The following is a 16,495-nucleotide window of genomic DNA, read 5'->3' on the forward strand; positions in this document are numbered from 1 at the left end:
ACGTATACTTTGAATTTGAATCCAAACTATAAAATACACATACATGAGAAACAAAAAAAAATAAAAATCTTAATCATAAATAAGGAGCATTGCTATTTCTTTGCAACTGTTTTTGGAAAAAGTATATAAAAACGAATCGTATTACTAAGTCTAAAACTGGTGTACTTTACGTACTTTCTAAGAAAAGAATGGCTTTAACACAATCCTATTATCTCTGTTTTTTTTTTTTGTTTTTTTTTATCATGGCCACATCGGACTGAAAAAAAAAAAATCAATGAAAAGTTTGTGAGAAAAAGAAGATATTTTTCTAGATTGTTTTTGGCAATTTTTCTAGACTTTGAAGAAGATTTGAAAAAAAAAAGAGAATCTCTCTTATACCACCACCTCCATGAGAGCACATTGGCAGCCACTGTTACACCTCTCCCTTCGCCTCCATCACAAGAAACTCCTCTCTCCCCAGACTCCTCCACTTCACTCCCAGAGCAATCCACATTCGCAGCCATCAGACTCGCGTCGTCTCCTCACTTGCTCTGCTCTTCCTCCACCATGTAAAAGTCTCTTCCTTTCCTCTTCCTTTCGATCAAAACCGTTGATTAATTTACAAAAAATCGAAACTTTGGACCTGACCCAGTGAGGAGCACCGAAGAACAAAGACGGGTCGGGTCCGTCGAGAAAGAAGTGAAGCTGAACGTGAGACTTAACCATCAAGTCAAGTTCGGTGAGCACGTGGCTATCTTTGGCTCAGCTGAAGAGATGGCTCATGGAAGGAGAAGTCTCCTCTCACTTGGACTGAAACTGGATGGGTTTGCGAGCTTCACCTCAACGGAGACCAGGCTCTGGAGTTTAAGTTCGTCATTGTGAAAACCGACGGTTCACTCTCATGGGAGTCCGGTGAAACCGTGTCCTAAACCTCCCAAAGTCCGGAGCTTTCTCCGTTGTATGCCACTGGGACGCTACTAGAGAGGCTCTTTGATGTGTGTCTCTCAGGAGGAGGTTGGTGAGGGAGAGAGTAGTGAGAACGGTGCGCAGCTTCGGAAGAGTGCGTTGGCTGGGGAGTGGAAAGGGAAAGGCTTCCTTTATGAGTTCTAATGAGCATGGGGATAGAGAAGTTGGGAGGAGTTGGGATACTATGGTCTTGAAGGTCCGGGTCTCAAGATGGTGGAAGGTGATCGCAACTCTAGGAACTGGTGGAGAAAGGTATTACTATGAGTTTGATGTGTACTCTTTAGTTAAAAGCAATGTTCAAGAAATCGCTAGCGGTGGTTAGGCAGGCGCCTTCTAAAGTATTATTTTTAGGCGGGCGCCTAGATTCCATTAGCCCATATCCATTTGTCTATTTATTGTTTGTGGACAGAGTGTGATCATGTCCATTAACGACCATGTCTAGTTACTAGTAATTTAAAAATCACTAGTACTAGACCGTCTATAAAAAAAAATTGGTTTGAAATAGTCGTTTCAGACCCAATTTTTAGAAAGTTTGTTAAAGCTATCACTTTTGGGTGAAACTGTCTCTTATTTGTTGAATCTGTTCATGTGTTCAAAGCTTGAAATGGTACGGGAGGTTATAGTTGGGAGTGTTGAGAGGGAGAAAGGTTGAAGGCGCTTATATACTCTGCAGTGTATTTGAAGGTTTCCTCTTTTTTCTTCTTTATAGCGTTATCTGGGAGTTCACCTTTGTTTATCTTCGTTTGGTTTTGGTTTGGCATCTTATGCAGTGGATAAACACAGGACAGATCCATGTTTTGAAGATGGAGGGCATCACCGTCCGAACCGGCATGCTGAGATCTCCAGGCTTATATTCCGTGAGTTGGAGAACATTTGCAGCAAGAAAGATGCTACTACTGCAGAGGTGACACACTATTGTAATGTTTAAGAAATAGCTAGGTGGTAACTATATAGGATTAGCGACTAGGCGGATTATTCGGAGCCTAGAAGAGACTATTGATATTTAACCAATGTTCAAGAAATCGCTAGGCTGTAATTATTCATTTTACATGAGATTATTGATTAGTCGGGCAAGACCGATTTTTAAGTCTAGACTGATATTTTTAAAAAAATCGTCTTGTTTAGGTATAGACGGATGTTTAGAACATTGTTTTAAAAAACCGTTTACTAAGAGCTTCCAAGGTCTCTGCCTTTAAAAACATGTAGCTATTGTTGACTTAGTTGCAGCTTCTCTAAGTTTGATATTGTTTTATATGGTAGGAAGTGCTTGTTGCTCGGAAAATCCATCTGTGTTTACCTTCTTTCAAAGCAGAGTTCACTGCATCTGTCCCTCTAACTAGAATTAGAGACATCGCCCATCGTATGACATTCCTCATGATCTCAAGGTAATAATATTCTCTTTAGCTTTTTTATGACCATAGTTACTGTTATAGTATTCATATATAACACATCTTTGTTCCAGCAAGAGATCAAGCACACCATACAAAACAAGCTTCACCGCAATGCCGGTCCAGAAGATCTAATTGCAACAGAAGCAATGCTTGAGAGAATCACTGAACCCAGGAAAATACAGTGGAGACTTTGTGGAGCAGTTCAAAATATTCCATAATGAGCTTAAGGATTTCTTTAATGCTGGAAGGTACTTACATTTTCTGAAGCCAACCCTTTTCTTTCATCATATGTGTAATGATTTTATAGCTCTTGTATCTTGTTGCAGCCTCACAGAACAACTTGATTCTATGAAAGTTTCTATGGATGAGAGAGGTCTTTCTGCTCTCACTTTGTTTCTTGAATGTAAAGGTAAGAATTAAACACAGTCATTGCAAAGTTTGTTATTGTAGTCTCTTCATGAGTGAAAAATTGAAATTTATATTTACCAGCGCCTTGACGCATCCGGAGAATCAAGCAATGTTTTGGAGTTGATTAAAACTATGCATTCTCTGGCTTCTCTAAGAGAAACAATTGTTAAGGAACTTAACAGCGGCTTGCGTAATGATGCTCCTGATGCTGCCATTGCAATGCGCCAGAAGGTGAGCTCTTTTTTAAAAAAATACAATTCAGCATATTATCAATTAGCAATTTGTTTATTTATATAGTTTGCTACCTTTTTGTTTAGTGGCGTCTTTGTGAGATTGGCCTTGAGGACTATTTTTTTGTTCTACTAAGCAGGTCTGCATAAGATATTTATTTATTTCTTTTGGAGCTTTATTTCTCAGCCTCACGTCTTGTCAATGATTTTGAGTAGATTCTCAATGCTGTTGAAACTATGGGAGGAGCTGTTAAACTGGCGAAAGATGTGGGATCAAAAGACTTTCCTCGTGGAATGATCCTCTAGATGCTTTGGTCTTGGGTGTTCACCAAGTGGGTCTATCTGGTTGGAAGCAAGAGGAATGTTTAGCCATTGGAAACGAACTACTAGCGTGGCGAGAGAGAGACCTACTTGAAAAAGAAGGTTTTCCTTCTCTCACTTATCTCAACTCCTCCTCTCCATGTAAGAGCTATAACTAGGAGCTGCTTATGCTCATTTCTTATGTAGGGAGAGGATGGGAAAACCATTTGGGCCATGAGGCTGAAAGCAACACTTGATGAGCAAGGAGATTAACAGCAGAATATTCTGATTTACTTCTTCAATATTTCCTTCTAATGTGGAGGTACACATAATCACATATTCACATGCTGCTTATGGCCACATTGTTTTGTCTACTAGAAAAAGACTTATTAGACCAAATCATCACTTTGCTGCTAATATTAATAGAACTTGCTTCTCGTTTCAGATATTAGGAAGAGCTCTAGGGATTCCAGAGAACAGTGTCAAGACCTATACAGAAGCAGAGATTCGTGCGGGGTAAGTCTGTCCTTTACTTCCTTGTACTTAACTTAAGCCGTACAAGCAGCCTCATGAAATCATTTGAGAATGTTTCTCTTTCTGTATATTCCTCTGACCAAAGCTGTGGTTCTACCTTGTAGTATATTTTTCAGATCTCAAAGCTCTGCACTGTTCTTCTGAAAGCTGTTAGAAACACCTTGGTTCTGAGGGATGGGACGTCATTGTACCTGGATCAACTTCTGGAACATTAGTTCAGGTACGTGGAGAAGGCAAAAGAACAACATAGCTTTGGTCTTCACTTTATTGCTTTGTTGACTCATACTGTCTGGTCTCAGTGCTAGTGTTTTAAAAGATAATGTTATGTGTGAACTCTTCTTAAGTACAACTTGTTACTGATAATGCAAATGCATAAAACAGTTAATGTCTTAGTGTTCTAGAACCATATGCTTGGCTTTGTAACTTGGATGAGATTCACAATTGCATATTTTTCTCTTTTCTCTTGGTTTTGTGACTGCAGGTGGATAGCATTGTGCCAGGTCATTACCATCAACTGATGGTGGTCCTGTTATTCTATTAGTCAACAAAGCTGATGGAGATGAAGAGGTTTTTAACCTAACATTCAACCTCAGCGTGAGTCCTAACATCAGTACTAAAGATTACATTGTAACAGGTAAGTGCTGCTAATGGGAACATAGCTGGAGTCATGCTTCTCCAGGAACTTCCTCACTTGTCTCACCTCGGCGTTAGAGCGCGGCAGGCAATATAACCTTCACCCCCTTATTTCATTTCCCCCAAAAAAATCTACTAAAGAAGTGCATTGTTGACGCACTCTTTTCCCCATCACACAGGAGAAAATCGTCTTTTGTGACATGTGATGACGATGAAAAGGTGGCTGAGATACGGCGACTTGTTGGAAATATGTGAGGTAAATTCATTCTCACGTTATCCAAGAGGCTCCATGTCTCTTCCCTAATGTTCTTTATAATGTGAACCTTACAGTTTGGAAGCATCTCCAAGCAATGTGAATCTGATACTGTCAACTGAAGATAACAAAAGGACGGATAAGAAGAGTGTATCTGTCGATGATGAAGAGTCAAAGCCTGTTTCCTCATCTTCTAATAGACTCCTTTACTCTCATCCAAGGTCAAAACTCTTTATATCTCTTGTGGCTACCTACACTTTCACACTCAGATTGCATACCGATTTAGAAATGTTCGTTCACAGGATATCCCTAGTGGAGGAATCATAACACTTGCTGATTCAGATGTATCAACATGTGGTTCAAAAGCTGCTGCATGTGGTCTTCTTGCATCTCTAGCAGCAGCCTCTACTAGAGGTAAAAGTTTTCTTTAGGCCTTCAGATTTTGTAACTGAACCAAAATTTTTGGTTTTTGGTTCGGTTATGGTTTTGAGTTTGGTTTAATTCGGTGAGATTTTGAAAATTATTTGGTTTTCTGTTAGGTTCGGTTTCTGATTTTCAAAAAAAAAACACCAATATCTAATTTAACCAAATAACCAAATCAAATTAACCAAACTAACCATAATAACTAAACTAACAATTTAACCCGAAAATATCCGAGTTTTTAGAAAATTACACTAAAAATTTAAGTGAAACAAAAAAAATCGGTTATTTTCGGAAGTAAAATTAAAAACCGAAATTAACCGAAAACCGGACTGATTTTTGCGGTGTACTTTGGTGGAATGTGCAAACCGAACTACCGAAACCGAAATATCCGACCCAATAAACCGAATCACAGGGTTCTTAATGTCTTAATGGGATTAAATTGAGTGGAACAATATCTGATTCCTTTGTGTGGTTTTAAAATGAATCTGCAGTGCACAGCGAACACGGAGTTCCAGCATCATTCAAGGTTCCAACCGGAGTTGTCATACCTTTTGGCTCAATGGAGTTAGCTTTAAAGCAAAGCAACTCAGAAGAAAAGTTTACATCTCTCCTAGAAAAAGCTAGAAACCGCCACACCTCAAGACGGTGAGCTAGACAGCATATGTGATCAGATCCATAAAGTGATGGAATCACTTCAAGTCCCTAAAGAAACAATCAACAGCATAAGCAAAGCCTTTCCCAAGACACTCGTCTCATTGTTCGTTCTAGCGCCAACGTTGAGGACTTAGCTGGAATGTCAGCAGCAGACTCTATGAATCAATCCCCAACGTGAGCCCCTCAGATCCTTCAGTGTTCTCTGCTTCCGTTTGCCGAGTTTTGGGCTTCTCTCTACACAAGAAGAGCTGTTCTGAGCCGTAGAGCTGCTGGTGTCTCTCAAATAGAGGCTTCAATGGCGGTTTTAGTTCAAGAAATGCTTTCTCCTGACTTATCTTCGTTCTCCACACGTGAGTCCTTCTGATCCAGGCACTAACCTCGTGGAGCTGAGATTGCTCCTGGTTTAGGTGAGACTTTAGCTTCGGGGACGAGAGGAACACCGTGGAGATTAGCTTCTGGTAAGCTTGATGGGATTGTGCAGACCTTAGCGTTTGCTAACTTCAGTGAAGAGCTTCTTGTGTCAGGGAAAGGTCCTGCTGATGGCAAGTATGTTCGGTTGACCGTTGACTATAGCAAGAAACGGTTAACGGTTGACTCGGTGTTTAGACAGAGACTTGGTCAGAGACTCGGTTCGGTTGGTTTCTTCTTGAAAGAAACTTTGGTTGTGCACAAGACGTTGAAGGTTGTTTGGTTGGTGAAGATGTTACATTGTTCAGTCAAGGCCACAACCTCTGTAAAATATTTTCTTTTACTTTTATATAAAAATCGAATAATAAAAATGTCAGAAATCAAATCGGCAATTGTGTATGTTTAATAGTGACATATATATTTACTAATCATGTTTGTGGAATTATCAGATTTTAAATAATTAACTTAACTAATAAAATATCTTTGAGGAAAGAGATGCAATCTGTAAAAGATTTTGTTATATCATTCTATCAATGTTTTGTTAAAAAAATAATACGTAGATTTTTGATAATCTCAGAACTTTCAATGAATTTTAGATATTTAATAACTAATGTGATATTTATTGCTAAAATTAGCAGAAAACATCTCTAAAACTATAATCATATATGATTATTTGCTATTCATGTCTCTTCTCCCATTGTGTTTGGCTAATTAATATCTCAATACATTGACATTAATTGATCTAAATCTAAACTCTAAGTATCATGAAAAGTTAAAGATCTTTGATCAATCTTGTGTAATAAAAAATGGAAAATACCACTAGATCTCCTCAGAATCCAAACAAAATCCAACTGATCCTGTTTTTGGTGTTTTCATAAGTTGATGAATCTTATCGTTATCAATGTCTTCTCCTTTTAAAATAGAGACTGCAACGAGTTTTTCAGATTCCATCACAAACATATTTGCTTAGAAGTCTATAATATTTTCTTAGAAGTTTTTGAGATGGCTGGTGAAGTTCCAAATTTGGAAGCGTCGAAGTTAACAGCTTTGGTCGTCGATGACAACTTTGTAAACCAAAGTGTCCATCTAAACTTTTGGACCGTCTCGGATTAAAAACGACGTCGTATCTAACGGCCAAGAAGCCGTTGACGTTCTTTTTCCGGCAGAACTATGATCTCATCCTCATGGACATGGATATGCCCATCATGAATGGTATTCAGGTATATTGATATATCTTTCACTCATCCATAATAAAGAAGCCTTAGGAAACTGTTCTACTTAATGCTGGAATTAGACTCCTTATAAATGCATTTTAGTATTTTTCAATAACTGATGGATTGTTTTGTATTGATTAATTGAATTTTTTGTATTAGGCCACAAGGAGACTAAGAGAGATGGGGATAGAGAGCAAGATAGCAGGAGTAACAACTAGAGCTGAGGAAGAAGAGGTGAAAGAGTTTATGGAAGCTGGACTTAATGACTTTCAAGAGAAACCTCTCACCATTTCTAAACTTGTCTCTATTCTTCATAATCTTGAGCTCTACGTCCAAACCTAGTTAATAATATCTATTTGTTAACCTTCACTTTATAACATACTTATAGTTTTGAATATCCATAGTTTCAAATAGTAATTGCCAAAGCCGATAAAGTTTTCGAGCAAGTCAAGCTTGAATTTACATAATACTTTTTTTGAGGTTTATGATTAAAAGTAGGTTACCGTGCATGATTTATCACAAGATCATCACCTCTATCATTATAAATTGTTAACCAATTGGGATGCTTTGTAGCGAGACGAATAAACTTTTCATGGAAATAAGCGATGTGCCACGTGAGTAGACTTACTTGAATCGTTAAATTCGAAGTACCTTGCTTGACTTATGAAAAAAGTGTTACACAAAGCAAGAACTCTAATAAAATCTATGACAATGATACGCAAGGTCCATATGTTAGGCTCGTTTGGCTCATAGACCTCAGAATTCAGACCCGGTCTAGAGGCCGCATAAGCAAATTTACTAAGTTGTAATCACAGTTCAGCATGAACACTCCATCTACTGCACAACGTTGTCAAAGAAACCTTTAAGCATATTTTCATTGTGTGGCATGTATGAATACTATTTCAGATTAGTAAAGCTTATTTATTCATTGAATCGTAAAAAACTAATGCCCATCATTATACTCTAAAATATGCAAAAGCCAGTTCTCAAAAAAAAAAAAAAAAACTCTAATATATGTATGTTGACGATTAGATATTCTTATGACAAGCTCTCGACTACTACAAGAATTCTTTCTGTCAATCTTTTTTTCTTTGGCAACAACTTTGTTTTTGTCAAACTAAGTACTTTTAGACAAATTTTTGTTTCACTATAATTTTATCAAATTTTTATGTTTTATGATCATTTTATCCTGAAATTTACTAAAATGTTTAGGCATGATTTAATAATATAAAATAATTATGTGCTTAATTTAAAAATGTCAAATAACCAAAAAAAGTATTATATTGAAAAAACAAAACTAAAAGTAACAGACACATGGACGTTACTTAAAAAGTAACCAACAGAAGATTAAATAAATAATTAAAACGGAATGTATAAATATATAAAAACATATGTATGTGCGCTTATTTATATCGGTTTTGCCTCTCCTTCTCCATTTCTCACCTTTCAGCGTCTAATCAAAGCTCTCCGTGTTCCCTTTGCTTCAGGTTTGCAGATCTTTTTTCCATTGTCTCTTTCACAGCTTCTTATAATCCTGTCTGAAAATTGCATGCGAATTTCTAAAAACATATGTAAATGGGTTTGTGTCTTTCACTCATGTCATTGTCCCAAATGCTCGATCTCTTACAATTCAGCCAAAGCTTGCATCTTTATTAGATCCTTGATTCATTCTCCAGATTTAGATCTGCGCTTAAGTCACATGAATTCAGATTCGTCTAGATAGAATCAAAAGCACATATTTTTAGAATTGAATTGTTTCAAAGTTCTCATTTTTATGTTCTGTCGGATCTGGGTTCTTTGTGTGTTGTTCTATATACACGTCAGCATTTGTCTGTGCTTACATCACTTGATCTTTTATTAGCTTGTGTTGTAGAATTTGCTAAAGCTGTTTTAAAGTTTCCACCTTTATGTTCCTTTTAGATCTATGCTTTTGGTTCCATTAATGGAGATTTTAATGAAAAATGATTTAAATCCTTCTTATTAATCACAGGTAATATTTGAACGAATTGATTATTAGTACCATGGATCCGTTGTTGATGCTGCAAACAAGGTAATGATTCCACACTTCTGATGGAATTTTATAAACCATTTTAAGTATGTAGAAGATTGTTGTGTGACTATAATAATGATCTTATTGTTAAAATAATCCTAATTATTGTTAAAATAATCCAATTACATACAGTGATTGTTCTGCTTATGAGATACATTGTTAAAGCCTATTTTGAAGTTTGTTTGTGATCTATTTTCTCCAGGAGGTAAATGGAACCTCAAGTGCAAAGAAACCAATGTTATTTTTGTTCTGGGTAAGTTGCATTGTCCTTATGAACCATGAGATTCTCTCTTAGTTCTACTTATTGAAAGTTATTTGTACATCTTCTGAGGTTTATGTTCTGTATTATGTTGAGCAGGTGGTCCAGGCAGTGGGAAAGTACACAGTGTGCCTATATCGTTGAGCATTTTGGTTACACACATCTCAGTGCTGGAGACCTTCTCAGGGCTGAGATTAAATCAGGTTCTGAAAATGGGTATGGCCTTAATCAGCTTCACATTCATTATCCTTCTTGAGATCCTTTATTTTTGTGTAAGTGTTTTGTCTTTTTCCAACAGAACTATGATCCAGAATATGATCAAAGAAGGGAAGATTGTACCTTCTGAGGTGACAATCAAGCTTCTCCAGAAAGCAATTCAGGAGAACGGGAATGACAAGTTCCTCATTGATGGGTTCCCTCGCAATGAGGAGAACCGAGCAGCATTTGAAAAAGTTGTAAGTTAACATTCAAAATGTTTATGTTTGGCAATACAAATTGCTTAAATGACATGTCTTTGGTGGTTTCTGTAGACTGAGATTGAACCAAAGTTTGTCTTGTTCTTTGATTGTCCTGAGGAAGAGATGGAGAGACGCTTATTAGGACGTAACCAGGTAGTAATAAGCGTTTACTCAGTGTAGCCTCTTGTTCCATATATATACATTATTGATTGTTAACTCTGTTGAAGGGAGAGAGGATGACAATATTGAGACTATAAGGAAGCGTTTCAAGGTGTTTCTTGAATCTAGCTTACCAGTGATTCAGTACTATGAAGCTAAGGGGAAAGTTAGAAAGGTAAAAATCTTTTTCTTCTATATTTGCTTGAAGGTCAAGCAGTTGTAAGTTGTAACAAAGTGTTGTTTTTTTACTTGGCTCTTCAGATTCATGCCGCAAAGCCCATTGAAGATGTGTTTCAGGAGGTGAAGGCAGTCTTTTCTCCTGAAGCTGAGAAGGTACAAACCAATAGCTGCAACTGTCCTCTAATCACTAGTAGTCAAAAATGAAATAAAAGATTCATTAGAACCATATGTAATGTAGAAGCGTGTACCTAATGTTTTACAAGTTTGAATCAATGGATTCTTGATTGGTAGATTCTTGAGTTAACGAATCTATTAACGTTTTATTTTTAGGTTGCAGCCTAGGCAGCAGCATCAGTAAAGAGATATCCAGATTAATTGATCAGGTATGTATGTTTTAACAGTCAATGATAATCATTTTCCAGCTCATGTTCTGATGTATAAAAGTAAAAATTTAACTAGAGAATCTGGAATAAAGGCTGTGGAAGCTGATGCTTTGTTATATCATGTCTATAGTATATAGTTCTGTAGAATCTTTAGGACAGAAGGGGTTTATGTATGTGATGATTACTAATGTCTTCTTTCTTTAGAATTTTATAGTTCTGTAGAAATCTTTAGGACAAAAGGAGTACGTAAGTGATGATTATTAATGTCTGCTTTGTTTAAATTTTTACAGGTTGCTGGGCAGTGGCATCTTTACTAGGAAGTCCATGTTTGGCCGTATTTTTTCTTCTATATAACCATATGATTACTGTTATTATTGTAATGTAGTACACATTCTACCTTTTTTTTGTGCAACTTAATACATATTCTACCTATATTATATAATTTTTTGTTTTTGTTTTGGTATTTGGTGGGATTTGTGAGATTGGCTTTCTGTAATAATTTCATTAAAAATTTGAATTCATGGGATTTCATAATATCCTAGATTATTTCTATTTATCTTAACTTTTTGTTTTCACCAAAATCCTCATATGTTTAATTAATTATCAAAAAAGATGTATCTAATGTGCATATATACTAACTCGACTCAGTCTGTTATTATTGGCTCAACTTATCTATAATTCTCAACTTGAATTCATATCACTACCTCGTGAGCTAGTTGGTATAACTCCAGAGACCACACCGTTCTCTTTTGGCTGCTGGTGTGCATTAGAATGGTAGAGCCTTCTTTCATGCACGCCAAGAACGGTGCACACAAGTCTCTGAGTCATTAGGAAGTTCATCGTGGATAACCTGTTACAGAAAATCTAACACCCCAACCGCCCCGCCATTGGATCTCACGTCTCGTAAGCATGATTAACAAATACAAAATTTAATAAAAGAAGTGAATTTAAAAGTATATTACAATATTTAAGTTTTTGTCAGCATAAAATATTAAATTAAATAACAATAAATTTGGTTGGATTAAACGTTTTAAAAATTCATGAGACAACAATAATGGTCTCTTGTTCATTAAAAATGACAAAAACAATTTTAGTAAACGTTTTAACGTTGATAAAATATGATATTAAAAACTATGAGAAACATTACAAAGAAAATATTACAATTAGAATTTTTATTTGCTTTATAGGGATTCACGATTGAGAATATCACTCTGGATCGTCTTACGAAATCCACGCGTGACGGTAATTCTTAGACCATGCTAAAATCTTATGTAGTCTTTTCTCTTTTAATCTACATATATTGTCTTCGGTGAGACTCAAATTCATACCTCATGATGTAGAAGTAAACTATGCCTCGCATATGTTCATAATTTTCAGTCACTAAATGATATAACAAAAAAAAATGAATAACAAGAATGCAGTTCAAACAATGGTTAGCCAATCCTATTTATGTCAAACCAAGCAGAAATCTAACCAACCTAACAATCAAACAACAAAAACACAAAAAAAATACACAATGTACTATATATAGAGGCAAAACCTCAATATATAAACGCCTTCCTCTCTATCACCAATGTACACATCTCATAGTCATACAACAAACACAAATCTTAGAGTTTTGTTTTGAACCAAAGAAACTTGTAAGAGAAAAATGGCGGGAAAAGTGTATATGGTCATGGCTTTGATAATGATGGGATTTGTTTTACAAGCATGCAATGGAATGAATGTTGATGTTGATGATGGTGATGATATCAAGCCAACAGAAGATTCAAGATTCTTTTGCTTCAGAGTCTGTTCCATTAGATGCGGCAAACAGAACAAGCCTTGTTACCAAGATGTTTGCCAAATGTGGTCTCCCACGACGACTTGCTAAACCAACAACATCTCCATCATCACCTTCCTCCACTGTTTGATGGATCAAGCTAACTGCTGAAGATTTCGTCTATCAAGAAGGAAAATTTGAGAGTTATGATAAACTTTAATTATATCTCTGGTATTTGTGTGGCAAGTTCATTCAAACTTGTTTTCTATTATAAGGACATAGACCACCTTCTGTCAAACACATGTGATCCCGATTCATATATAACAATAGAAACGTACAACAACAAAAACAAAACATGAGAGTAGTGTGTTTAGACTTCACTAACCACTTAAATCATACAAACTCTGAAACATGGAATCTGATCACTATAACCTAAATATAAAAACAGCTTTCCCGTGTTTCTGAAGCAATCTCCCTTGCTCACTTTCCGCCTCTATTTTTTTTTTTCTGCACTATGCTTATTGCTAAACCTTCTCTGAAGCACACATCCTCCGTGATCGCAACAAGCACGAAAGGATTCACATTAATAACACCAAAAAGGACAAGGATACCATTAAATAAGAACATTTTAGAACCTTCTCTTGTTAGGACAATCTGCTGCCATGTGTCCTGAACGCCCACAATTGAAGCAAGCACCTCCAATACTCATGTTTTACATACATCAATCAATCAGTTCATAGGGAAAGTGCGCAGAGTTTAACATAGATTTATTTGAAGCTCAAAGAAAAACTCACCTCTCTCGGGAAGCTCTGTTGCTTGATGATCTTCTGTCATTACCACCGCCAATCAACCAATCATCAGAACAAATTCTGGAACTACCTCCTCCATGGGACCAGCTGCTTCCTCCTCCACCACTGCTTCTCTACCTCTTCTGTTATCATCACCTCCCAACTATCACGTCCTCGTAATGAGCCCTCTACCTCCAAATCTTGACCCTCTAGTTATTGTTATAATACACATTTTGCCTAGTATATAATTTTTGTTTTTGTTTGTACTTGATGGAATTTGTGAGATTGGCTTTCTCTTATTTATTTCATAAACTTGAAATCATGGGATCTTAAAATACTATAGTAGTTTGTCTTTATGTAACTTTGGTTTTTTCACAGCTAGTATGTGTAACTCATCAAATCATTAAAATTTATGTTTTAGTAATTTACCATGAAATTGCTTGGAATTTTTCGATTGATTATGTATTCAAAAATTTTCTAAATACTAGTGGATTCTAATTTGATATAGAAAATTCTAATTGAATAAACCCAAATCATAATTAAAAATATTGTAAGCATGATTAACAAATATAAAATCATCTTGCCAATGAGATGATGAAATTGTGCGGGAAGAGTGGCTTAGTCAATACATCAACCAATGGATGTTCAGTATTGATATGTAAAAGTTTGGTTCCGCTATTACTATTCACTGTAGAAATGTAGAATCATTGATTAAATAACCGTAGATTTTTGTTAGATTTAAATTTATTAAAATCCATGAGACCACAATGTAAACTATACCTCACATATTTTCATATTTTCCAGCCACTAAGTACATAACAAGAATGCAGTTCAAACAATACTTAGCCAATCCTATTTATATCAAGCCAGACATAAATCTAACCAAACTAAACATATCAAACAACAAAAACAAAAAAATGTACTATATATAGAGGCAAAACTCATTATATTAAAGCCTTCCTCTCTATCACCAATCTACACATCTCATACAACAAACAGAAGTCCTAGAGTTTTGTTTTGAACAGAAAAAAACTTGTAAGAGGAAATGGCGGGAAATGTTATATGGTCATGGCATTGATAATGATGGGATTTGTTTTACAAGTATGCAATGGAATGAATGTTGATGTTGATGATGGTGATGATATCAAGCCAACAGAAGATTCAAGATTCTTTTGTTTCAGAGTCTGTTCCATTAGATGTGGCAAACAAAACAAGCCTTGTTACCAAGAATGTTTGCCAAAATGTGGTCTCCCACGACGACTTGCTAAACCAACAACATCTCCATCATCACCGTCCTCCACCGTTTGATCTTTTTTCTTCTATTTGTGATTTGTGTCTTTTAAGTTCTATCTATATATCAATTGAACCAACTGCTAAGTTTTCTTCTATATGTGTTTATCAACATCATACATTTGTAATTGTGGATATAAATACATGAAGAATGGTTCAGTTGATTAATTTCCAACATATTAGTGAGAATCATGAACATAATATTATTTAAGGTAGGAGACTAACCTCTATTGGAGGTAGTAACACTATGTTGCATGGAATTGGAAGCGGTACGTGGAAGCATAATCATATGGAAACGTATAAGCGAGTTTTTAAAACAAATTAGGAAGTGGGTACGTGTTGGAAGCGCATATCCAATATATATATATATATATATAATATAAAATGATTTATAAAATTTATAACTAAAAGTATATTAAAGTATAAGAAACTTTTTAATATATATTATGTATACAATGTCATAATTTTAAAATAATAATAAGAAACATTATCAAATGGTTTGAAAATCAGTCGTAAATTTTCCATAAATTTGATGTAATAATAACAAATAATTGAGGAATTATACATGTAATTATCACATTAACCAAAAATCCATCTTAAATACAAAACATTTTTTGAATCAAACTTCTCACAAGTTCTGTTAAATAAATATATCCGTCCAATCTTCAAGCCTAATTCTTTATAAAGCATATATGGACATTATAAGAGATTAATATATATATATAGGGCTGTATTTTTATAGAATATGAAATCATTATATCGATTTCTATAAAAAAATTTCTATTAATTTGTTTTTATATAATATAAAAAGAATTGATCAAACATATATTACACATTCTACAGTTTTGAAAATTAGCAACCATTAGTTATTATTTTTAATATCATTTAGGTTATTTGGCAAGTGATAATAATTAGTTTTAGACTTACCTTTTATTTTAGATCTAATTAAAATAATTAAAAATTATAAAGTTTCGTTCATTATATTATATATTTTATATATTTTTAAATATATAAATAATTGATCAAACATTATTATTTTTATATAATTTCAACAAATAGTTACCATATATCATTATTTGTAATATAATTTAGATTATTTGGCAATTGATATTAATTTGTTCTAGATTTATTTTTATTTTTAAATATAAACTAAAATAAATAAAATTAAACATTATTGACCAAGAAAATTATAACAATTTTCCTAAAACTTTACAAATAATCGACATGTAAGGAAAAGTCAATTAAGTGACTTCTTGTTTAATATATAAGATAAAATGACTTTGTAAGCCATGATGGATAATTTTATTCATTTTTGTATAATGACTTCTAAGACATATATGTACATGATAAGACATTAATAATTATTATAGTTCTCTATATACAAATGTAATGTTTTTATAAGATCATTAAATCAATATATCAGTTTCTTTAATTGTGTTCTACTAATTATTTTATGTATTATATAAATATACAAAAAATTAATCAAAAATTATTATACTTTCTATCACTACAAGAAAACAGCGGTATTCTGACGGACGTTCCGACGGAAAATGAATTCCTCGGAATATACCGAGGAATTTCCGAGGCAATTCCGAGGAAACACAAAATTTGGCTTCCTCGGAATTTCCTCGGAATATACCGACGGAATTCCGAGGAAATTTCATTTCGTCGGAATATTCCGACGGAATACCGAGGAAATAGTATTCCTCGGAAAAAACTGATGAATTCCGAGGAAATATTATAGACGTTAGAGAGCCGTTGGAGAGCCGTTGG

General features: G+C 34.8%; 4 pseudogenes; all 4 read left to right on the forward strand.

Moving 5' to 3' along the window:
* Positions 1-395: 395 nt before the first annotated feature.
* LOC125593956 lies at positions 396-6,522 on the forward strand (annotated as a pseudogene).
* A 614-nt stretch (positions 6,523-7,136) lies between these two features.
* On the forward strand, positions 7,137-7,862 carry LOC125593949 (annotated as a pseudogene).
* A 1,859-nt stretch (positions 7,863-9,721) lies between these two features.
* Positions 9,722-11,416, forward strand: LOC125593950 (annotated as a pseudogene).
* A 1,027-nt stretch (positions 11,417-12,443) lies between these two features.
* Positions 12,444-12,795, forward strand: LOC125593951 (annotated as a pseudogene).
* Positions 12,796-16,495: the final 3,700 nt, after the last annotated feature.

This window comes from Brassica napus (assembly GCF_020379485.1).
Source record: "Brassica napus cultivar Da-Ae chromosome A2 unlocalized genomic scaffold, Da-Ae chrA02_Random_13, whole genome shotgun sequence".
In the NCBI taxonomy this organism is placed as follows: domain Eukaryota; kingdom Viridiplantae; phylum Streptophyta; class Magnoliopsida; order Brassicales; family Brassicaceae; genus Brassica; species Brassica napus.